The sequence below is a fragment of the Ochlerotatus camptorhynchus genome, unplaced genomic scaffold (assembly GCF_037179485.1).
Source record: "Ochlerotatus camptorhynchus isolate MF236.1 unplaced genomic scaffold, CSIRO-AGI_Acam_v1.1 ptg000225l, whole genome shotgun sequence".
NCBI classification, from domain to species: domain Eukaryota; kingdom Metazoa; phylum Arthropoda; class Insecta; order Diptera; family Culicidae; genus Ochlerotatus; species Ochlerotatus camptorhynchus.
Window position 1 is genome coordinate 1162117 of NW_027040715.1, and position 27045 is coordinate 1189161.

At 40.8% G+C, this 27045-nt stretch overlaps 1 protein-coding gene and 1 pseudogene across 1 annotated transcript in view; one reads left to right on the top strand and one right to left on the bottom strand.

Annotated features, from left to right (window-relative positions):
- The window catches only part of LOC135703957 (kinesin-like protein CG14535), a 382313-nt gene that overhangs the window by 128339 nt on the left and 226929 nt on the right, over positions 1-27045 (bottom strand). The gene's annotated exons all lie outside the window — the stretch shown is intronic.
- On the top strand, positions 6035-24137 carry LOC135703941 (uncharacterized; annotated as a pseudogene).

Genomic DNA, 27045 nt, shown 5'->3' on the forward strand with positions numbered 1-27045 from the left:
ACGGTAACTGCAGCAGTAAAGACCAGATTAGCCAACTTTATATTAGAAAAACGTGCACGTTTAGGGCCTTAGGACAAAAACCCCAGAATAAATTGAGTGTCAAAGTTTAGTCCTTGCTTCACATTCTCTTGTTGACCGCTGGGTTAATCAGCGGAAGAATCTAGCCTATATCAGGAGATTTTGATTTTGTTCGCGTTTTGGGTTATGCCGGTAATTATTGGTAGTTCTTACCTGACCTGCCCTGAGAGGACTAGCCGGGGCGGTTAAGCGAAAGGCTTTTCGAAAGGGTAGTTCGGATGGGGATGTCTGAGATTAGAGATGTTTTTGTGATCCAGCGTAGACAGAAGTGAGAGCAGCTGCATATAGGTAGAATTTTGTATCGCGTTGCTCAATTCTCTTTCACCGTTCATGGTAGCCGATGTATTGCTGCATACCAATCTCACTTTCACTGATGACCATCCGAAAACCATCATAATCTGTCTGGATAGGTCACCAAACGGAACGGTCGATACATCGCGATAATTTTTAATCCGTTTAATGGTTTTGTTAAGTCCAATTGTATAGTAATAGTGCATAATGTAGTTTGTTTATTATTTGTTTTCCGTCGATCTTGTTTTCCGTGCTGAGCACCAAAGCTACCGACGCCAGGGAGGCAGCTCTCACACCTGGACCCTACCTATCGACCCATCAACTCATGAACCGGGGACCAACGGCTTTACTTCCTTTCCGAAGGAAGGCGTGACCGAACAGTTGGGAAAATTTGTAAAGCATAATGCAGTTTTGTAGATGTTCAGAAAACGTTGCACAATTTACAGGATATCAATCCAGACATTTTTTTTTTTTTTTTTTTTTTTCCTTTATTTACAAGGCTTTCAGCCATTGGCTGGTTCGCCTAATCCAGACATCCTTTCTAGACAGCAGAAAATATTCAAAAGCTCTCCATTTTGACGAAGATATTAGCAAAGTTCTCTGGATATTTTTCCACGACTTCAGGTGGATTCAAATATTCTTTCAAGACTGTTGGTTGTTCAGGAACTATTCAAAAAATTTCCAGCTAATTGAATCTGATGGAATCTTAAATGATTTTTTGAACTATAACCGAGGTCAAAATTTAACAATTTTAAATTTTTTAAAAGCTACTGATTAGTTTAGCTCCGTTTCCCAAACATTTTCTCAAGAAATTTTCCCACAAAACCAGATCGTAACGAAATTCGTTCAAATTATTGAGGACCTCAATACAGATCGAATGAGCAGTGGGGAGCAGGGTGTTATAATCTGCCATACAAACTTGACCCACCCATTTTGTATTACGTCACTCAACTTGGTTAAAAAAATGTATCCCATTCTTCTGTAGCTCACAACAGATGGAGTAGACAAAAAGGAACTATCTGCAGTGCAGTATAATTTTCCATTTCTTCATGCGAAAAGTTCAATAAGTTTCATGAACAAAGCAAAAGGGACACATGCCTTCGATATTTTCAGTGTTATAATATCTACTCGGTTGGTGCACATATACAAGCTAGCTTTATCCCACATCCGAGGCGAAGATAGCGTAACGAAACAGAAAAAGGATAACTTCATCATCATTATCCTTTCTTCCAGAGAAGCTGCCTACTGCTAGTTAGGGACCGATACTGACCACCGGCTCTGTCCTTCCACCAGCTTTCAATTCCGATCTTATCGCTCTGTCTGCGAACCCGGTCCTCCGGTCGTCCTTCACTTGTTTGCCCACTCTGCACCAACAAGGCGTAAAGGATATGCCTCGCCTCGGACGACGATGATGACGATGTTGATGGTGATGTCTCTCCTATGACTACAAAGCTGTCGCAACATTATAATGCACACGCCTCCTGTCAGTGCTTTGCCTATGAACCCGAGCTGCAACAGCCAGCAGCACTGTGGAACATCAATTGCTTGGAACACGGCCAGCAAACGGTTTGCCTGAGGTCAGCGTCTAATGGGTTGCAATAAATTTTGACATGCACCGACACAGGTTCGATTCATGCCCGCCGACAACGCTGAATGCAACTTTGCCATTCAAGTTTCTGAGCAACTGAAGACTTGTGGCTGAACGTGATCGATTGGCTTGCTTTATTCTTGAACGAATGAAAAAATGTGGTTGCGGAATTGTTCCAATCTAATTGAATCACCCATGATATTTACTTAGGAAGACGTGCTCAAAATACGTCAACCATGATGAACAGAAATTTTAAAATGTCAGAAATCCAACCCCCAAATTCATCCATCGAATGACCCTCATCTCAGCTAGTCTGCCAGTCATTCATAATTTCCACTTGTCTGACATCCCGGTGCCTTGGTAATTCCTGTAGAATGACAGCACAAATTTTTCTGGCCTAGACTCGGTGTACACTCAAACAGACCAACCAACAGCGGCAGCAGCAGGTTCATTTCAACCGTTACTTTCACTCGTAATCCCACCCGTCAGATGAAGTGGATTTTCCTGTCATAAAATTTAAAAACTCGCGTCCACCGTCTCTCAGTCACCACCATCATCCAGAGGAATTTACGATGATACGGGAAAAGCTCAGGAGCTCTACTTTAATTAACTAAAAAACCACTCACTTACTTCCCGTAGCTGACGGGCGGATTCCTCCCTTGCCTCGAGGGACGTTACGATATTTATAGTGTCCATGATGCATGACGTGAATAATCAAAAATCCGATACTGAATCGGATTCGCCCTCCAGAAATTGCACCACATTATGACGCTACGTTGGGTCGGTTGAAATCGGTGCGACGGTGGTGGAAAGAAGGCACGAGGGTGGACACCCTCGTTGAAATTGGTCGCGCGCCACCCTCGTCGGTACACGCAAATATGGCAATAAATTATTTCTAATTAATTTCCCTCTTCCGGATGGTGTCTCCGTTGGAATGGGGGAAGTTGTTCGGCGGGAATGTGTCTGCCCGACGATCATACGATACGAACCGAAGGGGGGGTGCGACTGTCTGAGAGGTTTCCAATCCTGGCGCCAGTTCTGGATTTGGGAATCACAGTGAGCTCACGGGGTGACAGTCAGGGGTGAATTGTTTGTTGATGTTGTAAGTAATTTGATGATTTTGTTTTAGAATTCAGCTTCTGAAATATATGCGATATACATAGAATGTACAGATGAATGCAATAATTTGTTCGAAATTATTTTTTTCCGCGAAGGATACGTTTATTTCATTTATTAATTTCGATAAAAAATAAATAAGTTTAGTTGAAAATATCGGTTCTAAAAAATTGAAACGAGCAACACGTCAGGCAAGAAGCGGGCAGGGCTGTAAAATATCGACCATATACGGCGCTATTGACAGAAAAGCTTTCGTCAATCACTCGAACAAAAATAATTTTCAAGAAAAATCATATCAATTGTCAGTGACAATGTAGTCAGTGACTTTTTGTTATTAGCTTAGTTTGTAACGAAATTCAATAAATTAAGCAAAATCAATCCATGGAGCCGACAAAGTGAACAAGCATCTGAAAAACAATGCTTTTATGTAACCAGGCTAATAATTTACGAAAAATAATGAGATTTTGATACAGGTTTATGAGAGAGTAAATTCTTCCAGTGCCAATGTCAAAAATAATTCTGAAAAAATCACGTAAAAACTTCCAAGGACAATGACAATTCTCAGCACTGGTAGCGGGAGCTTCTGTCTACTCTATGAAATTTTCTTGAAATATCGAAGTATCCGAAAACGGTCACAGTAAAAACACTGACCCCACAAATGTGGAGCAGCTAAAATCAACTAAAAAAAAATGTCGAACACCTATGAGTTAATCTAATGGAAGTGATCCATAATTGTGGGATCAGTGTACCTAAGCCCATGCGTCTGTCCAAGATGGAGGTGTGGCTCAAACAGCTACTGACGGGCATCCAGCGATCGTCTGAATGAAACATGTGACGGCATCGGTGGTTGAGGGGTAAGCATGACTGGGGAGAAAGTACGACTGATGCGCGACAAATCCAATCAACAACAAGAAAAGTAAGCCAAGGGGAGTAACTTTACGAACGATTCACAGTAAGCAAACTGTATGTAGTACTAATCCAGGAGCCATGGACAAATAAAAGAAGGATTCTATGAGTTCTTAGAAAATCATGTAAAGCGAACCCCACACGTTTCAATATATTGACCCGAAGGGGAATTGTTGACAATAATATTGATGATGTGAATACAGAAATACTGTCAATACTGATGTATTGACGTCAATATAGAATGTATTGACAATACGATTATTGTCAATAAAAGCAATCATGTACGGTCCGCTTAAGTTAATGTATGGTGAAGGGCAGCTATCTTTAAGGGCTGTCGTTATAGTAAACGAAAAAGCTAAACATCGCAGCAATCATAATGGGTCATTCTATGCGTGACCGTCAAGCAGTAAAGTTAGTTTTTTAGCGGCTCTCTGCTGCGATGTCCTGCCGGATTCCACTCTAGCGCTTCCTTGCAGATTTCGTTTCCATCCCGTCAAAGTGTGTGGCCGACACACCTCCACTTTCGCTCACGAATTTCTGTTGCCATCGACTTCTGACGACATCGACAATGAAGCTCGGCCTTCGAGATCCAGTTGTGAGGCCATCAGGCACGAATTATATACCGCAGGCATCGGTTGATGAAGACCTGCAGCTTTTGAGCCTGATACCTGACCTGATAACAACACAGATTTCACGTTCGAGTTGAAAATTCGGTTTTTGGTGCGTTGACTTATCTAGTTTGATCTCCATACGTTTCGTAAACTCGCCAAGGCAGCCCTAGCATTCTTGATGCGTGCACCTATGTCGCTCTTAGTCTCGCCGTCCGACGCTATTTGACTACTGAAAAAGGTTTACAGTTACGTGGAGTTCTTTCGAAATGACTAATGACTAGTCAAGTTGGATATTCAATTAAGACTGTTGCTTTATTCAAATTATTGCTTCACAATAATTTCCTACTGGAGGTTCCTGGAGTCACCATGTACTCGATCACCAATCAGCGATCAATACATAAGGAGAAAATAGGAGAAGTCATTTAACGAAAAGAGAGAATGACGATAGCGTGTTGTGCCAGTGGTGGCTTAACAACAGACAGACCGAAATGTGACACTTTAAGGCATGCTTAGCACTCATCGAACGATTGCCTCATGCTGATGCAGTAGTTCGATGGCCGTTGCAGTTTACTGGAAATTTTCTCTTCACAGCTTGACACAGCAGAAGTGGTCTGCTAGAAGCGTCGTGGGTAACATTGAATTTATGACATGAGGGATGCACATGTTACACTGCCAAGATATTGGAAACTTTCGACCTTCTCCACTGCTTGCCCCGCTACCGTAAAGTTGGAAGGGTTACCCGTGTTGACATCCAACGATTTGGTCTTGTTGACGTTGATGGTGAGACCCAAGGCAGAGGAGCGTTCGGCTAGGTCATTGAGCTTACTCTGCATATCAGAGCGCCGTTGTGCTAGTAGAGCAACATCATCAGCCAAATCGAAGTCGTTGAGATGCTCGATAGTAATAGGTTGCCACAGCAACCCACGGCTCGGTACATGATCAACGGCTCCAACCATGATCTCGTCGATTACGATTAGGAATAGTAGCGGTGATAGTATACAACCTTGTCTCACACCAATAACTACTCGGATAGGGTCAGACAAGGCTCCGTTATGCAGAACTCTGCACGTGAAAGCCTCATACTGCGCTTCGATGAGGTTGACGGTTTTATCCGGGACTCCCTTGCCTCTCAGGGCGCCCCACAGATTCTCGTGATTGAGTCGGTCGAAAGCTTTTTCGTAGTCAATGAATACCAAATAAAGGGACTCTTGGAATTCATTGACCTGCTTCAGGATGATGCGGAGCGTGGCAATATGGTCCACACAAGATCTTCCGGATCGGAATCCAGCCTGCTGCCGCCAGAGAGTCGCGTTGATCTTCTCCTGTATCCGATTCAGGATAACTTGGCACAGAACTTTGATTGATCGGACACCGCCAGTGCTCAATTGGCATCGAATTGGTGAACAATCGTTTCGGCATCCTGGAAAATGGCGATGAACCGAAGATGGAAAAGAAGGAGAAAGTTCCACTGTTTTTCGTAAAAGGATTCGCGAAAGGCTTGCGGGAGAACCATCAACCAACTGGAACCATCAGTTTGATGCCTGTGCATCGAAGCCACCAAGCTGATGGTTCCAGCGATGAACCACTACAAGGCCGTCGAGGCGTTGTTGAAGCAGAAAAACGTGGTGTATTTTCCCACGATATTGCGGCGACCAAGCCGCTCAAGGTGGTCTTGCGTGGCCTTGCCGACATGGAAACAGTCGCACTGTCGGATGAATTGAAGCAACATGGAATCAAGCCGATCCAAATCTTCAAGAGTCTTGACGCTTTACGTAAGTACCGTGATCAGCTGTATCTGGTCCACCTGGAAAGGAATACAACATGCTTGAAAGACATGTAGATGATGATTTGCGAACGTTACAAGCCAATCCACCGTAATGTCACCCAATGTGCGAAATGCATGCTGTTCTGGCATGGAGCGAGAAACTGGCATATGGCCTACCGCTGTAACAATTGTGGCCTGATGCCTGCGAGCTAATGGAGGACGCAGATCCCAATTGTGCCAATTGTGGTAGAGCACATCGGGCAACCAGCAAGACATGTCCGAATCAAGCAGAATTCATTAATATCCGCAAAAAAGCCTCCACGCAGAATCACAAAACATCCACCAATTGCAACATCTAGATTAGGTTGCTCTGCCCACTTAGCAACAGAAAGTCCACTTTTCCCATAAAAAACAAGCAAGCAAATCCTAGAGGACTGTGCTAAGTGCCATCACTTTAAGCTTCAAAGGATCCAGGACAAGATCCTTAGGATGATCCTCAACAGTCCCCCACGGACTCGAAAATCTGAGATCCTCCGGCTGGTCTTCAGACACTAGAGAGGTGGAGTACGCTCACCATCGAAAGGTTCATAGACGCCTGTCTGAGGTTAAATCACCAGATCCTACGCGATCCTGCTAATTAGGTTAAGTTATTAGTAGATGGGTAGGAATCAAATTCTTTTTTTTTTTTAAATTCAAGGGGTACTCTGTAAAGTAGTTGAAAAACGTAAACACACGTAAACATACTAACAAATTCAACAAAGATGACTAGCCATTCAGGCTAATCAATTGGAATGTGCGAACAATGTAAAATCATAATCATTGGCAAATAAACGTAATTTCACTACTACTGAAACATCAAGAACTTCAGGAAATATTAGAGAACTGCAGGGTGGTTTACAAAAAATGTAGAAACTTTGCATTTTCGGCATCATTTTCTGCAGTCTGAAGGAGAGGTTTATGGTACCGGAATAGCAGAATGAATGAAAGTCGCTGCACAGTGTTACTTTTTGCCGTTTTCGTGAGCTTTTCTAATAGCTTCTCAAACATTGATTTTAGGAGTATAGTTTGTTCAAAGATGTTTACATGGTATTGCAACTAATCTTATATGTGCTTCATTTTGATTTGGGATAAGTGTTTGAACTATGGCTCGGGATTTCCACTGTTGCGTGCTTCTATTGTGACATAACCATACGTATTTTTGTGGTGTGACATAGTGGAAACGTGTGAGTGTAGTTGAAGCATATATTCTATGTAATTTAAAAATCAGCTAGGAAACTAACTTGTGAAGCATTTTAGTCACTTGAAGGTGTCACTTGGGACGAACTAATATATATTAAATATAGGTCAAAGTCAAAAACAGCTTGAAACACGTTAAATTTTAGACTACATTCACAAGTGCAGGTACTTAATAAAGCATGGTAGGTAGATTAGAGATTTCAATTATTTATTAAATTAGACTAGAGATATCATAATCATCAAACGAACTTAAATAAGAAAATTTAGACAGCCTAGTAGCATTGAGTAGATTAACAAAAGAGTTAGGATGCGAGGGGTCCGCTTAGGGAGGCAACTAGCCTTTAAAACAACTGGCAACTAGCCTTTTCATATATTGTATGTTTATTTTGATTATTGCTTTAAAATATCAATTTGGTATATATGTGAAAGGATGAATCAGTGGGAGATGGATTTTCGGTTTCTTTACATTCAGCATCACTATGTGTCATTTCCTCAAAACCCCCCAATAACCGGCCTCTTCAATCCCTTCCTTTTCCCATGGCGTTCAAGTGGTCCGCATAGACTATTCAGCCCCTGTCCTTTATCCTCGGCTTTGGATTGACTTGCGCTCCCATTGCCCCACCAAACGCTGCAAAATGAAAATGAAAAGTCTCACCATGTCGGAAGTTCTCTGAACCTATCCTCACAAGTGCTTTGAACTTTTCGTCGTAAATTTTCCAAACTTCTAGTCGGAAAATCTCTGAATCTATCTTCAGAAGTTCTTTGAGCATCTCGTCAGTCTCTGAAGTTCTTGTTGGAAGTTCGCTGAATTTTTAGTCGGAAATTCTATGAATTTTAAGTGGGAAGTTCTCTGAACTTCAGGAAACTTCCGAGAAGTTCACGGAACTTCCAAGTTCGCGGAACTTCGGACAAGCTCACGGAACTTCTGACAAGTTCACGAAGCTTCCGACATTTTCCGACTAGAAGTTCATCGAACTTCCGACGAAAAGTTCAAAGAATTTCAATGGAGAGGTTTAGAGAACTTCCAACTAGATGTCCAGAGACCTTCTCTGAGATTCTCTTCGGAATTTCCCTGAACTTCCTCTTGGAACATCCCTTCGGAAGTTCTCCGATCTTCTCCTGGGTAGATCTCTGAATTTCCCGTCAGAAGTTCTCTGAACCTCCCTTTGGAATTTTGTTGAATTTTTCGTCGGAAGTTCTCTTCATTTCAAGTTTCTCTGAACTTCTCCTCGGAAGTTCTCTGAACTTTAGGAAACTTCTGAGAAGTTCACGAAACTTCCGACAAGTTCACGGAACATGCGACATGTTCCGACTAGAAGTTCATCAAACTTCCCAGAAAATTTCAAAGAATTTGCAAGGAGAGTTTCAGAGAACTTCCAACTAGATGTTCACAGACCTTCACTGAGATTCTCTTCGGAGGTTCTCTGAAATTTCTTTAGGAACAGCCCTCCGGAAGTTCTCTGAACTTCTCGGCAGATCTCTGAACTTCACGTCAGTAGTTCTCTGAACCTCTCTTTGGATTTTTTGTTTGAACTTTTCGTCGGAAGTTCTTTGCATTTCTTTTCGGAAGTTCTGAGAATTTCTCGACAGAAGCTCTCGAAAGTTCTCTGAACTTCAGGAAAATTCTGAGGAGTTCACGGAACTTCCGACAAGTTCGCGGAACTTTCAACATGTGCCGACTAGAAGTTCATCGAACTTCCGACAGAAAGTTCAAAGAATTTCCGAGGAGAGGTTCAGAGAACTTTCAACTAGATGTTCAGAGACCTTCACTGAGATTCTCTTTCGAAGTTCTCGGAACATCCCTTCGGAAGTTCTTTGAACTTCTTCTCGGCAGATCTCTAAACCTCTCTTTGGAAATTCATTGTCCTTTTCGTCGGAAGTTCTCTGCATTTCTTTTCGGAAGCTCTTAGAATTTCTCGCCAGAAGCTCTCTGAACTTCACTTCAGAAGTTCTCTGAACTTCTTGCCTGAAGTTCTCTGAACATCTCTTGGGAAGTTATCTGAACACTTCTCGTTAAGAATTGTCAACATTTCTCATCGGAAATCTTCTGAATTTCACGTCGAATGTTCTCAGAATTTCTCGGAATTCTTATCGGATATTCTCTAAGCTTTTCCTCGTAAGTTCCCTGAATTTCTCGTCGGAATCACTTTTAGCTTCTCCTCAGACGTTTTCTGAACTTCTCTGAATTTCTTATCGGAAATTCTCTGAACTTCTTCTTTCCGAGAATTTCACGGAACTTCCAATAAGTTCACTGATTTTCCAACAAGTTTACGGACCTTCCGAGAAATTTACAAAAAAATCAGACCAGTTCATGGAATTGCAAGGAAGTTCACAAAAAATGAAAGAAGCTCAAGGAACTTTAAAGACGCTCACGGTTCTTCAGAGACGTTAACGAAATTTCTGTGAAGCTCAGGTATTTTCAGTTCACAGAATTTCAGAGAAGTTCACGGAGCTTAAGACAATTTTAAGGGAATTCAGAGAAGTTCACGAAACTTTCGAGAAGCTGGCGGAACCTTCAAGAATCTGACGGATCTGTCGACAAGTTCACGAACTTCCGGGAAGTGCATAGAACTTTCGAGAAATTTTATTCTAGAGAACCCTAGAACATTTTTTGTGAAGTTGGAAAAGAACTTGTGATCAGTTCCAAGGAATTTTCTTTGAAGTTCCTCGTGAAATGCTGGGAAGTTTTCAGCAGTTTTTTTTATAAATTGTTGAAAATGTTCTGCAGTTCCCTCGGAGCTTCCCTGAAGCTCCCTCGAAACACCTCTGAATTCCCCTGATATCTGTCAAGTTCCCTTACAATTTTCCGAAAACTGTCAGAGAAAGTGCTTCCCTGCGCTTCGGTCAGAGAGCGTATAAGGCGTCGTTGTGCTAATTTTTATCGTGGCACATTTCGAGTATGAGAGAGTAATTGCAGTTAGATCAAAAGTGCCTGAGAAAAATGCAAGTACTTTCGCGGATTAGCCGAATGTTGCTTATGAATGTTAAACTGCAAACCCGAAAAGATTGCATTTATTCTAATGTTCTAAAAAAATTAACAAAAAAATCCTTTTTTAAGATATCTCAACGAGTGTCCCCCTTAACTTGCTTCAAGAGCACACATGTCGGCTGTCATAAAACATACATTAATGAAACTAAAACTCCATGTTTTGTGTAGTGCAGAAAACAGGGAGTTACAATGTCATCGTTTGAAAGATTCAAGTTAAGGTGATTCCTTGTAGAGTTCACAAATGACCGCCACGTAGGCAGTTCCACTTCGAATTTTTAATTACACAAATCTCAGAAATAAGTGCCCCATTTCATTTGAAATTGCTACTTCATGTATGCTACAGTGCAGTAAACCTGGAGTTACAATTTAAATGTTGCACGTGTCGTAGAAGCTGATATTTGTGCACTTGAAGTTTCGAAGTGAATACGAGAATATAGATGTCACAGCGCATCACCTTAAGGCTTCTTTAGGGATGATAACATGATCATCAATCTCATATAGTAGGGGAAATGCAGGTAATGTCGGCCTAAGTGTCCCTAATTTTGGGCCCATACATAAATTCAGTAATCGACTAAATTTTCAATAGCAACCAAAAATATCCATTAGCCACGTCCCAATAACGCGTTCATCGAGATACAATTGATAAATAGCAGATTTTTAGCGATGGGCCCAATCTTAGATCCATAGGCCAACATTAGAGACATTTCCCCTATAAATTACAAATTCACTCTATGTTTTTGAACTGTCTAGAAGATCTTATAACGAAAAGAAATGATGCATTAAGCTGGCCCTACGATAACTACGAACTATGATAACAATACAGAAGAATTTGACGACACAGACGAAACGTCAGAGGGCGATGAAAGAGAAGAAAAATACAAATAAGATTATCTTACATATTAATGAGTTAATACATTACAATCGTGGAAATGTTATAGTAAACAACACAATGACGATCCTGGAAACTTCAACCCTGTTCCGCTCGCTAATGAAATCTAATTCCACTTGGGGTGGTTAGGATTTCGGAGAAATTAAATCAGAAAACTTTCAACTGCTTGCCCCAACATTGTTGTTGGTTGTTCTCGCAATCACTTTCCTTAATTCTGAAATGCGATTTTAGACGAACTTCGGTGTTTTAGTCCATACCACCAGCAGTAAGCGAACAATCAAAGAGAGTAATTTAAGAGAAAATCCACATACACCGTTCGGAACTGATGGGGTTGAACTTCCAAGTTCCAAGAGTAGGGGGCGCAAATTATCGCCAACCAAATATTCGCTTATCCGTGTCAGTGTTGGAATTATAAATCTTGGCAGCTGTCTTAACGGGGACGAATCACTGTCGTATCCCTACGCTTGCTGTCTGTTTGCACTCAATTATGGGAATAAATATAAAACGTGAATCGTGTAAACAGAGTGTCATATCCTAATTGTGGAATGCAAAGCAATGGGGGAGTCGGGAGGAAACAGATTAGGTCACGTTTTGCCTAGCTCGCTCGCTCTCTCTCTCTCTGCGTTGGCTCGGTGATGAATTTGACTGTGAAATGGTGGTAATGACGTGAAAGCATTAGCACTGCGTGACAGAGTAGAGCTCATATCTTTGTCTGGAGATGATCCCAACCGACGACGACGACGACGAAGCTCAGTGCAAACGTTTCATAATTTCGGTTAGTCGGTTCCTATATTGTATTCAACAAATGACGCAACTCTAGCGGTTTATATCGTTGTGATGTCACAACAACGGAACGGAATAAGATAGCAGCCGCAATTTATTCTCATTTTCGCATTCATCGCGTATTTCGCTCCGGTTGATACACAATTGCTGAAAAGTGCTTCCTCTGTGCTCGAAAGCAGCTTATGCATGCTAAGCCGCAGTCTAAGAGGGAGCTTTTTCCTCCTTTCTGGCCGAGGTCTGGATGGTGGGATGTTCATAAGATTAATGGCAATCAACAGTTGCATGTCTTAATTTGTGAAACATCAACCGGATTGTCGTCAATTTCCATTCAAGCAATCAACGTTGGACATACCTGGCTTGATGTTGGCAAAAAGTGAGCATCCCTAGCAGGTTGGTGTCCTGATAGCGAAGAAAGTGGTTTCAACGGCGTAGAGGATAATGCGCTATTTCGTTTACACTGCCTTAGCGCGAGTGTGGGGGGGGGGAGGGGGTGGATAGCAGTCAGTGGTGACATTTGGAGAATTGTGTAAGTTGAATGCACGGAAGACATTTGTCTTACCCCGAGCGGAAAGCTTATGAAACCGTCAAGACTAGATGGAACTCAGTTGTGTTCCTTTGCTTCGTTGGTGGTTGGTTGGTTGGTTAGATGATGTGACAATTGAACTAATGTGGTGTCGTCAATCAGCGTGATGGAAGTGGATGCCATTCCGGTGGAGAAGGTTGTTGAAAGTTAAGACATTCGAGTATCGCGTTTGTGCCAGGAAGAACTGCTTTGTAGCTTTAGGTGATGATTCATAAAAAATAATGAAAAATATTCTTCTCTAATTAATCTATCTAAAATACTCTGTTGACAATGTCATGACCACTGAGCTCTTTTTCGTTTTTTCAATATAATTATCGAAATCATATTTCCTAGATACGTTGGCTGCATGAACCATCTTCTACGACTTGAGCATTCAAATTAGCAAATTGCCATAACCTTTTCGGTCTGGCTGAGACCTCCGCCCCGCAAACCAAGCACCCAGGGATCCCCGGTCATCAAAATATTCCCTAATAGATAATTAAACCTGATCCAATTAGCACACAAACTTCGGATTTCTCCCGTTTCGTCCCGATTCCTTAGGCATAACGACATGCAAAAGACGAGAGCAAAAACTCTGAATCCAAAAGACAAGAAATTCCGTCGTCACTTCCACTCCTTGTTCCGCCCGTACAACGGAAAAAGAAGACCTAGTCAGAGCTTCGTTTTCGTCGTCGTCGTCGTCGTCATTCGGCATGTCTTTTGCACACCCACAAAAAGCACAAGACTTTATCTTTCTCTATCCTCGGAAATCCTCTGAGGCATCCTCAATCCAGTACGTTTTTAGAAAAGCTGACTTGTGCCCACGCCTCGGTGGCCTTCCACACTGGGGCTTGTTCTATTGTTAATGCTGCATATGATGTCTATTCAAAGCAAATGAGTGGGTGTGTGTGTAGATTAGATGTGGGAATGCCAAACGTCCGCAGATGTCACTGATGGAGAGACAGCAGATTTTCGGAGCCTGTTGGTTTCCTCTGCCAAGAAGATGAAAGCTCATCTGGCGTATCATTCCGGTTTCGCTTTTGCTGAATAAACAATTAAAGTATATAAATGAAATTAAAGCCCTCGGAGTCGGGTCGGAAAATTGTTGCGCTCGGTTTGGGGAAGGAGGATTTCTTTGTTTCCAATTTGGGATGTTTGTGCGTTGTTCATTGGCATGTCCAGATTAGCGTAGAACGGGAAGAAAGGGCAGCTGTTGAACCCCTGCACACGTCCCTGATGTCGCTCGAGCTTTTAAGGTTTGAGCGTGGATTGACTCCATTGCTGAAAATCCTGCTTAACTTGTACAATTCCGGTGTCGTCTTTCATTTCAAAGATTCTGGGGGAGCGACGCACATTCCAAATTGAATAGCACTTTTCGAGTGGGAAACGACTCTCGTGTGCGGAATGTAAATCGAAAACCGACGTCTAAGTGACTGTGCGGTTTTCCAAGGAAAACATCACCATTCCGTAGAACAAATACTGCACGACGAACGATACGATAAATTACGCCCATGGTTAGATAGAAATACATTCGCTCAGTCTTTGGCTGCCTGTTTCTAGGATGCTAGTTGTTTTCTGTAGGCAAAGACAAATTCCAAGCTTTCAACATCGATTTGTGCTGAAGATTGCGTGCGGCTGTAGCTGCAAGAACGGATTTCTAATAGCCAGCCAAAGTTGGACGATTTGTGTGCACAACTCTCTCTGTCTCCGGAAGCTCGTTGTTAGGAATATAAATAATCTACTAGGACAACCTGGGAAGCACTGTTCAATTGGGCTCCGTTAAGCTCTAATTGCAGGAGATTTATTTGTTCGGGTTCAATGGCAGATTAAACATGTTAGTTTGGACTTGCAAATACTGGGAGTTTACCTACGCAATAATGGTTTATCTGCAGTAATCTGAGTGTGGATCTTGAAGGCATCTTACCTGTAATGAAAAATAGAAATGAAAATTGATCAACTATCGCATCTCCAGTTGACAGGAAGTTAGGTTTCAAGTTTTTTTGGCACAGTACTAATTGAAAAAACGGATAACCTTCAATCAACGACGAAGCTAATTGAGTCAGTCTCATCCCCTGTCGTCCTTTGGAGACTAATGGAAATCCCCTGCCACATCAGTCTCTGTTCCATTTCGTTGTGACTCTCGTTGTTGATATTTGTGAACCGTAATCAAGTTGCCAAAATTAGGTCACTGTTGGTATCTCGAATGGTAAATTGATTTGATCGATGGATTTTTCGATTAAAGAGCCAATTTTTGAATCCGATGCTGATTTAGAGCTGTTTTTTCTTCTTCCATTGAATCATGGTTGGTTTACTTTTACAATTTTCACTCATTTTGATGCATAGTCGATTGACAAATCATTTCGTTGAGAAAAAAAATCATAAATTGGATTCTTTTTAAAATGTTCACAATCGAAAAACAACTTACATAAAGTATAAGTTATTGTGTTTATTTAACAATACCGCCTTTCATACCCAACAAACATTAAAAGCTAAATAAGAGCTTATGCAGGAAAAAAAATAGCTTATTCAGCTTTCAATCAGCTGAAATTGTTTGTTGCCCGAAATTTTCTCAACACCCTTCCCAATAAATTATGTGCAATATTATTTTTTTTTTCGGTACCAATTGGTATCAATGGTTTTAACCAAATTGTAAGATGTTTTAAAAGCTACACCCACAATTATACAATAGGGGCAAACTCCAGTACTGATTTCACTTAAATCAAATCAGCCTTCTCCAAGAAAAGAGGACGAGTAACATTCCTTGATGGGGATATTTAGTTTTTTTTTATCTAGTTCGTTTATTTGGAAGGCTCAATCGCGTTAGCTTTACGGAACCGATAATCAATTGTGCCATTGCTGATAGGAACATAGGGTTGTCTTCCCTGGGTCTCTAGGTTATTCACAAGTCATTCTCTGGCGGCGTCATTATCCGTACATTGGCAAACTGCTTGATCGTTTTCCACGAGGTTTATTCTATGGAGATGCGCAGCTAACGAGTAGTGGTTGAGCTTTAGTCTATTTATCACGTGAATGAAGTCACAACTTAAGCCCAAACCTTTAAACCACGCTCTTGAAGAAAAACTAGGAATCATTGAATGTAAAGACCGTCCAAGATTCCCACTGTCTCAATCGGTTTTCCAACTCGAAATAGAACTCCGATGCACAAAATGGTAAAAATCATCGTGTGAAATGTGAAAAGGCACTAACTCAGTCCATAAATGAAAATTTATATACGGAGTAAAAATCATAAAGTAAACCTTTACTAGCTAGAAAGGGACCTCATTCAAATTAAAATAATACATATAAGAGCTACATAAATAATAGAATTCATGCAATCAAATAAATGCTTAGACAAGGTACCATGCAAAATTAAGCTAAGAGGCAAAAGACGGCTAATGACTAATTAAAAAAAAAAAAAACACACACACACACAACAAACTGTGAAGGTATTGTACGCAGCGTCAAAAATACGATAAATCCACGACTGTTAGCAGTACATACTGCCTGATGGGTGGATGCTACCCATATCAACCACATCGACGCAATCGGGTCAACCGGCACGATTGACGCGAATAGCAAGGAAGGAGACAAAAGTCATAAGGATTCAACCTGGCACTGAGACATCGTGCCAACCGTTCCGGAACCAGCCAACTAGCGTTCATCGACGAGCCCGACACTGACACTGCATCCAAACAGAAACCGTGAGTAGTTCTTGATAAAATATGATAGGGCTGTTAGGAACCGTTAGGGCCAAACATTCACTAAATCGCCGTCAGTAAGCAAATTATTTGTTTTATGGCTTTTCCTCTTATCTCGAAAACCTTGGAAAGGTCGACCCATAGTGTGGTTAGAGTCACTTATGAGCTGAACGGGCGTAACAAAAGGGATTGTTACAGAAATTTGCCAATCATACAAATCGCCTGTTGCTAAAAGTTGCTAGGACAAGAATTATTTGATTCAAATTTTTCGTGGAAGCAATTTTCAGCTTTCACGAGAAATTTGAATCAAATAATTTACAGAATAAAAACTTCATTTTTCAGGTTCACCCTAATTTAGTTCTGAACAATAACTCTGAAATGTGAACGTTAAGATTAAATGTTTCTTCAACAAAGTTGCTTGTAATTAACTCAACTTCTTCGTTTTGGAGATCATAGGTCTTTATTTTCAAAATTAAGAAAGTTAGGTTTTGAATATCAATCATTTTCACGATCATTCTGATGCTAACAACCACCAATAGAAGGAACTTTTAAGCACAACAAAATCTTTGAAGACACCAAACGTTAACATATTAAAACAAAAATTCTAGCAGGAAAGCTGAACTCTCATCCTGGCACACTGAGCGATCTCAAAAATTTTGCTCAGAACCAGCGTTGCCAGTATTCCAGATTTATCTGGATTTACCAGATTTTTAGTCGTCTTGCCAGATACACAGCCAGACCACGTACATTTCCAGATTTTTTAAATATGTTCCAGATTTTCCCAGATTTTTTAAACATGTTGCTTTAAAAATATCACTGGACATTATTGGAATTTTAGCATAATTCTGAAAATAGTTCACAGTGAAGTGTAAGGTGAATTCCTTGTAAAATCAAACGAGAATTTAAAGCTAAATCTGAATAGAGTTCCATCCATCTTTGTGGGCTTGGTGGTCGTGCGACTTCACCCGTCGTTCAGGCGTATTGTAAGTGCCACGAAGTGAGCTGGTCTACTGGGTGTGGTGTGTTGTCCGTTGTCTACTGTTAAATATTCACTAATTCATAAACATTCTAATACTTTAAATAAATTCCAGATGATCATACTGACCGATTTTTACGGGAGATTGGAATATCACTTTGATTTCAATAGCATTATGTTAAAAACTGGATTTTTAAGGCATTCCAGATTTTTCCAGATTTTATATTTTAACTGGCCCAGATTTTCCTGAAAATGACCTGGCAACACTGCTCAGAAATGCCTTTAAACTTATTCACCATTCACTTAAAGGCTTTGTATTGTACTCTGGATCTTGATTTCCATGCACGTTCTGAGATCTTAAAAATGCTAGAGAATGATCTTTAGAAGAGGGTAGTTTGATAGTTCCGTTAGAGTATGGCAGTATGAAAATTGAATAGAAATTGAAAATGAGCGAAGGACCATTAATGCGACAGAATAATGTCAAACGCACACCTTTTGCCTAACCTGTACGATGTACGCGGAGACTTGAGGTATGTCTTGAAGTCTACTACTCTTATACAGATCATTCACTTGCTAATAAATTATCACACAAAAGCTTCATGTTAGCATTTCCAACCAACTCTGAAAATCGCTAACTTCGCGTAAGAAGTAACATAAAAACACTTTGAATGTTAAAAATGTTTCTAAAGTGCACCGCACAATTAATCTTTTGTCCAACTGTCAGATTTCTTACTATGCATCAAAGCCGGCTGCATTGTGTGCCTCTATTATGTTCAAAATCAGTTTATTTATTTTTTTTCTGAAATCTTGGTTTATGTTTAAAATCAGAGATTTAAAAAAAAACCCAAGGTTGAAAATCTTCAATCTTTCTTGTCTTAAAAATCACAATTTTTCATTCTAATCTAATTCAATCTGATCTATCACCATCCCAGCCAGTTTTTGAAAACATCCAGGAAAATGATTGATATATCTCCATCATTTTTATTGTCTATTTGATACATGTTTCACATCGAAGATGCGTCGCACATACCAAAATGGCCTGGCCTACTGTGCAGCATTTAAGGGGCAAGATGATTAAAAAAACATCTGGTCGAAGATTTAAACACCATGCTTCAGAATCCAATAAATTAATGAAACGTGGACATCTCGTACCGTACATTACATTATTGGTAATTATAGCATTAGTTGACTAATAAACAATTGACTCCTTCATAAACAAATACCATAAAAGAAAGATAACCCAAATTGCCGAACTTTTCCACAAATGGTTTGGATGGTACCCCAAACACATCGTTAAGCAAAATGACCATACAAATTTTATTAGGGCAGGCCTTTTACGACTTATGTCTATAGCGCCATTCCTCGCTTTCTGAAAAGCACAAGGGCTTAAATGTGTTCTTTTGATTACTAAAAATTCCTGTTCCTCTTGTTTTTAATTTCCAGGACTAGGGATCGGTGATAGATCTTATACCAGTGACGCACCACGAAAAGGTAACTGGCTTGAAAAGATAAAAATGGACACAAAGGAATGAACCCACCAAGTTTAGCTAATTGACATGTGTTGATGTAGAATTCCAAATTGTAAACGTTCCACTTGACGTAGACCAACATGAACTACACACTTAGAAATAACTAATTTTACCCGTGACGGAATCCATCTCTGACATAACGGATCAGACATAAACAAATATTTCATGTAAAATTAAGTGCTCCGAGACTTAAAAGTTCGTTACCGACGAAAAGTACGTTTGATTGAGTTGAATTGCTTGTCTGTTATGACTCAATTTTATGTCAAAATTGACACTTGTATATGTCAGTCTCAGAGTATCTAAATTTACATGATTATTTTAAAGTGTGTAGTCCGGTTTGTGGTCGATTTGAGATAAAAGATGTTCGGATGTACACAGCAAAAAAAAAGTAATATGCCGTAACGTAATGATGCTAACGTATCAAGAAACAAGATGTAATTGTGAGAAATATATGCAAATTAACACCAAATCGATGTAATATTATATCGTTCTTCGAATTACGCAGAAACAAAATGACGATTTTTCATTCCGTCACATGTGTGTAATATTCACATATAAATAACATAATTATAACACAGCAACAGCTGCACTTAGGTCATTCAACAAATAATTGTGTAATATTACACTAATATTATGCGATATGACAGTTAATTACTATGCCAGGTTTTTAGCACTGATGCGGATCGACCTGACGTTTGAGACAAGGAACTGCCATTGTTATTCCAGTGCTCGGTCCAACAAATTGAGTCAGTGAAAAATCGACATTCTTGAATCATTTTCCAGTTTATATTTGATTTTCCTGCCCAAAAGTTTATATTTATAAAATGCAGTGTTGAAGAAAATCCATAATAAGGGAAAACACCAGCGAGCCAGATCAATCGAATCGTCCACAGTCGTCGGACTACGTAAGCGTTCGCATCAAGAACGAACCTCCCATTTTCGCGATTTTTCCCATTTTCCCGTCCGGGATCCTGTTCCTGTCGGTGCAAAACGATTGGATTATAATTGTGATGACCTATCTAACGATTCTGCGGATGAACATCAAACAGGACAAGTTCACCGAGGTCCCGATCGACAAGTACTTCGATGGGTTCAAATCGTGCAATCTTTTTCTGAACCCACTGGGGGCGCATTTGTTCATTACGTTGGCACCGAATCGGGCACCGAAGTCTCCGAGCTTCACGCCAGAGGTTCTCCATCTGCACCGAAATAGCTTCAAACCGAAATTTATCTCCAATGTGAGTTGCCGTGTTTGTCAATATTGCGGAGTGAGTGAGAAATTTGCTTATCTGTTTTCAGCTGAAAGATCAGGAAACTACGGCCATTGGATTCAACTACTCCAATCACATGGAGATGATGACCGGTCCGATTTTGTTAGGGTACGAGTAAAGGAACTATTTGGGAGGCTGACATCGGAATAGACAGCGGAGATAAAGGGTGATACGGTCAAAATTTGGTCAATATCAACTTGATGTTTTTTTTCAATTTTGCATTTAAAAAACCTGAACACCCCTCATTGTGAAGGTGTGTGTGTAGAATGTTGCTCCTATTTTGATTTTGGAATTCACTCTTCAGTTGTCAAAATGCCGTCCAAGCAAGAAGAGCAGCGTATCAAAATTTTGCTCGCGCATCGCGAAAATCCGAGCTACTCGCACGCAAAGTTGGCAAAATCGCTAAAAGTTGCCAAATCAACCGTTACAAATGTAATTAAAGTGTTTGGGGAACGTTTGTCGACAGCCAGGAAGTCTGGATCGGGGGGAAATCGAAAACCGGAAGCCGCTGAGACGACAAAGAGAGTTGCCGGTAGTTTCAAGCGAAACCCTAACCTCTCTCTCCGAGATGCCGCAAATAAGCTGGGTGTATCGTCTACAACCGTGCATCGAGCCAAAAAACGAGCCGGACTATCGACATACAAGAAGTAGTGACTCCAAATCGCGATGATAAACAAAATACGACGGCCAAAGCGCGATCCCGGAGGCTGTACACGACGATGCTGACGAAGTTTGACTGCGTGGTAATGGACGACGAAACCTACGTCAAAGCCGACTACAAGCAGCTTCCGGGACAGGAGTTTTATACGGCAAAAGGAAGGGGAAAGGTAGCAGATGTTTTCAAGCACATGAAACTGTCAAAGTTCGCAAAGAAATATCTGGTTTGGCAAGCCATCTGTACCTGTGGCTTGAAAAGCAGCATTTTCATAGCTTCCGGGACTGTCAACCAAGAAATTTACGTGAAAGAGTGTTTGAATAAACGTCTGCTGCCTTTCCTGAAGAAACACGGTTGTTCCGTACTGTTTTGGCCGGATTTGGCATCTTGCCATTACGGTAAAAAGGCCATGGAGTGGTACGCCGCCAACAACGTGCAGGTGGTTCCCAAGGACAAGAACCCTCCCAACACGCCAGAGCTCCGCCCAATTGAGAAATACTGGGCTATTGTCAAGCGGAACCTAAAGAAGACCAAAAAAACTGCTAAGGGCGAGCAGCAGTTCAAGGCAAACTGGCTTTCTGCGGCGAAGAAGGTGGACAAGGTGGCTGTACAAAATCTGATGGCAGGGGTCAAGCGTAAGGCCGTTGACCGTATCACCCTTTAAACTGGTGCAGCAGGTCGTTCGTCAGGTGTTCGATATTGGAACCGGTAGTGATAGTCGTCCTATAATGGGTATTGAATCCACATGCGCAAGGATCGAAGGAATATTCACTGTATAATTCTGGTGCTAACGTTGGATAGAATCTATACATTGGATGAAACTATTCGCCAAACAGATTCAAAATGGCGCTGGGACAGCTGCAGAAAGTATTTAAATCGTACTTGACAATCCCCGAGCAGTTGAACGATTTTCAGGATGTGATGAGTAACATGAACTACTCGAAGCTAGCATTTAACTACGCAGAAGATTTCCCAAAGAGTTTTGGTTGCTTGACTGAGGACGGAATCAATTTCCAAGAAATAGGCCCGAAGATGAACAGCCCGCAATTTATGGTGCAAAAGAAATTGATACCGTATCCCCCCGCACGACATTGTTCAGCAAAATTCATACAAAATGGTGCCGAATGTGAACACACCCCTATCGTTTGTTCTGACGGATTTCCATGCCATCCTACTGTACGTGGATCACGTGACGGTCATTTCTCTTCTGATCTACCAGGCCGTCTATGAGAAATATTTTGTCGAGCAGTATGGCAAATTGTAAAATTTAGTGAAGGATGTTCGTTCCAACGTCACGTACATTTACAGCAACAAGATGATTTTTAGATACAAGGTAAGTTTGTAGGTGTAGTGGACGGATTTTAGAACTTTAGTTTCCACACATGACGAAAACTTACCACTTCCAGATCAACAACGAGCAACGCAATGATAGATTTTAATTATTATTTTTGATTACTTTTTTGTTTTTTTTCAGGCTGACAAAAACGTGCCACTAAATAGCAAAGTGGCATTCAAGAAACATCAGCTGTTCCACCGGAAACTACTTTCACAGCGTAGTCCTATTCGGAGGTTCGCATACGATCCGCTGGAATGCCCGTGCTGCTGCAGAAAGTAAGTTTCAATTCACACTGTGCTTCAACAGTTTCCAAATTCAGAAATTGAACTTTCCAGACTACTTTACTCCTTTCCTGGATGGCCTGTCAACGATCGCCAACTTCACGGTAAAAACCAAATGAGTCTACCAGATTGAGATTCATAATCCCCAGAAGCAAATTCCGGACGAAGGCAAACTACACTGATACAATGCCATTCACCCGGCGATCCATCTGGTGGTGTACGTTCCTCCGTGCGGACTTGCTCCTCTACGAATCTATCGCAAGGATGACAGCCGGGCTTCCACCAACAACGTGGAAGCATTCACTTCGGGCAAATGGGGCGGAATCGTGCTGGCGAATCTTTCCGAGGATGCAATCGGATGGAGAACCCGTCGGGCAATGCCGAAATCTACATCAGCTACCAGGCTGTGATGCCAGTGCTACTGTACCAGCTTCGAAAGATTTTCAATCGCGAGAATAATGTAAGTCTCACAGCAGAACTCTATCTAGCCAAGCTTTTATTAAAGGGTTTTGTAAATCCTTCTACTAGACTCTAGCATAATCCCGTTCAACTCAATCAAACCCCGCATATGGGAGGTGGAAAACTCTGTCCGCTCCAAAACCATCTACCGAATCCACTCGGCAACGTTGACCCTGCAGTCGTTGATTCAGCTGCTCGATGGAATTGACTACACAGCAAAAAAATAATTTTGATATCACGTCAAAGTGGATGCACTACAATCATGTCGAAAATATGGTGTAATATTACTTTCTAAAAAGGACAAAATTTTCATTAATACAATGCATGAACTGACATTACGCTGCTTTTACTGCATTTGTTTATTTATGTGGTCATAAAAATTACATGAAATTTTCGACATGATTGTAGTGCATCCACTTTGATGTGATATCAAAATTATTTTTTTGCTGTGTATACATCTTAATCAACGGCCAGGGCTGAGCGGCCATCAAGGATGTCCACGAGCAGTGTTCGGAAAATCATTCTCAAATCTCATTAATTGAGCCTCCCTGCGAGAATAAACTCACGTGCGAATGCGGCAAACAAAATTCACGCTTGAGATTCTCATGCATATTCACGCACTCACACTCACAACGCCGGAAAATCATTCCAGCTTTAAACTCATAAAAACCACTCAAACGTCAATTGATGTCATGCCTATGCATGTTGTGTTAGTTTTTCAAACCCTGATGCACAAACAATAGTAATAAAAATGAATAACACCAAAATATAAAGCAATGAATTTTTGAACCTGAAAACTCATAGGTGATTTTTGCGACGTTGAATTTTGCAAGGCAAAACTCATAGGCGCATAAAGTCATGCATGAGATTTGAGTTTTTGAGTTTTTTCGAACACTGCCCACGAGCGATTCATTCTGGCCAATCGACTGGCGGAGGCAGCTGCCGAAGCGCGATGGGCAAACGTGTCGGTCGAGCGAGCTTTCTTCGATCCGAGCATGCTGGCCCTGCTGTACTTCCCCAGCGAGCAGAAATACGCCATCTCCGTTCTGCTGTTCTTGCCCATCATGATTCCGGTGATCTTCTCCTTCAACTCGATCAGTAAGTTCTTTTTTATATAATATTTATAATATCAAATAAAATGAATAAAACATCCTGTCTTTTGAACATTATTGTCGTCACTTTTGCGTTGCAAGATCGTTGAACCTTGCTCATTGACTGAGTAAAATTGTATTGCAATTTCATTTTCTCTCACTTTAAGTTCACCCAGTTAAACTGCTGTTACTCATAGATCTGTAACAGCAATTTTACTAAAACTGAGTAAAATTTCTGTGAGAGAGAAAGAGATTGCTATAAAATTTTGCTCAGCCAGTGAGTAACATTGAACGGCCGTGTACATCCGTTTTGCCATTACATCGCTTCGTGTAGGTTAAATTTATTACATCGGGAAAATTACATCGGTTTTTTGTATTGCATCAAAGGCCCTCAAATACATCGCTCATCGTAATATTACACAACTGACGGATTGGCCTATGTGCAGCTGTTTCGATGTAATATTCAACAACTTTTTTTTGCTGTGTAGTCGATTTTTGATGTGCATTGGCAAACCTTTTCGTGGCCAAAATCCAGGTTCAGCGATGCGACTCAACAATGAGAGGAATGATCGGACGAATTATGGGACGTCAAGGGCCCCGTGTTGGTTCTACTTGGCCTCAGCAACGCTTGTCAGTGGCAAATAACACGTTCGTAGAACTACACACTAAGAAATAACTACTTTTACACGAGACGTAATCCATATTGGACGTAAATCATGGAACGTAAACAAACATTTCATGTAAAATTAAGGTGATTCGCTGTGACATCCTTATTCTCGGAACCACTTTGAAACATTAAGTGCCCAAATATAAGCTTCTACGACATGTGCAAAATTCAAATTGTTGCTCCACGTTTTCTGCACTGCAGCATACGTGAAGCAAGGTTGCAAAGACTCATTTCAGCTAAAACAATGTTTTTCTAAATTATGAAATAATTAGATGCCATGATCAAATTTTGAATTGGTAGGATGCAAGAAGAGGTTGCAAAGAATGTGTTCGACATATTAAACCTGTTTATTTCACTTCATGAGAGTCACAATCAGCGATTTTTCACAAACTCACTCACTCACTCAGCGATCAGCAAATCGCTGATTGTGACTCATAGAAAGCAAAATTTACAGGTTTTATGTTTCCAACGCATACTTTGTAACCTCTTCTTATAAGTTACAAGTTAAACATGCCATCATACCATCTTTTGGTTTTATTATTCCGAAAAACATTATTTTAGCTGAAATGAGTCTTTGCAACCTTGACGTGAAGTAGCGATTTTTGGAGAAATTAGGCACTGATTTCCGAGATTTGTGTAATTGAAAATTCGAAGTGTAAGTGCATGTATAGCCTACGTAGTGCACAGCAAAAAATTAATTTTAATGTTACATCCTAGAGGATGCACTTCAATCATGTCGAAAATCTCATGTAATTTTTATGGCCACACAAATAGACAAATGCAGTAAAAGCAACGTAATGTCAGCTCATGCACTGTATTAATGATAAATTTACCCTTTTTGGCAAGTAATATTACACCATATTTTCAACACAATTGAAGTGCATCCACTATGATGTGATATTAAAATTAATTTTTTGCTGTGTGGCCATTTGTGGACTCTACAAGAAATCATCTTAAGTGTTTTCAAACCAAAACATAAGCAACTCGACGAAGAGAACGTTTGATCGAATTGATTTTTTCGTTTATTTCAACTGATTCTTATGTCAAAAGGGCCGCTTACAGGTGTCAGTCTCAGGAAACCGACATTTACATAAGTTTTTCGTAGTGTGTAAAGGAATTCTTCTGCTTTAGTAAACTCGCTGAGGAACTAAAAATCGTATCCAGGGCATGGTTTTGACCAGATCAGCAACTGATTATGTATTTTAAAAAAACCCAACGGAAAAACAAACGCAAGGGTGACCGCTTCACTCTGAGTACTTTTTTGCAGCAAATAACTCGCGAGTAACTCAATGTACCTCAAAATGTAAGCGACGTTCCTTTTTTCCGGTACACAAATCGATGGAAGAAGCAACAAACATTTTCGGAGCCGAGTTATTTACGAAAGAAAGAATCGATCAATGTAGATTGGTCAATTTGAAAAGTAACGCGAGAATTGCTCAGATTGTTTGCAGTACTTTCGGAGGGCGGCGAGCGTTGACGCTTCAGCACGCGTAGGTGTGGGTTCGACCACAGAGACTTTCCTGGGGGTTGTCCTAAAGTGAAGCGGAAAATAGTTTCTGACAGCACAGTACTAAAAAATCCACAGCATCATTGACACTAGCGGTCGATTCGATGAATTGTATCAATTCAGCTACATTGTTAAATGCAGCTGAATTGGCCTGGCGAAAGTCCAGAGAGTAGCACTCATATGGCGGCGTATAAACAATCGGAGTAGGCAACCTGAATTCCATAACGAACCACCTTTGCGTTCGGACGCGCTTTAGCAGCGCTCTTGTATATACTTTTAAATATCTAAACAATTTTTTATCATATTTTAAAAACTGACCCGCGCGAACTCCGTCTTTATTTTAAACGTTTTTTTTTTATCATCCGACGCGAGTGCAATAGTGCGGAATAGTGAATTACGTGCAAAAAGACAGTCGCTTTCTATGGCGCTGCCATGGCACCTGCAACCGGACCTTTCACGCAGGTTGTGTTGGTGCACAGCGAAATCATGAAGACATTCTTCGGACCTTCATGCTGCCTTTGTGCCAAGACTGCCAGGATAAGTTCATAAATGAACTTAATCTGAAGGAACTGTCTACAACATTGAATGGCATCAAAGAAAACATTGGCAATACTTTGGAAGCAAATCACAAATTGCTTACTAACTTCAAAAACCTCAGTGCGACGCATGACGCAGTGCTTGAACACATTGAAGAAATGCTTGACAATATTAAGCGTAGCATGTCGACCGTCACCAGCAGCAACAAACTTATTGCGGTTGAA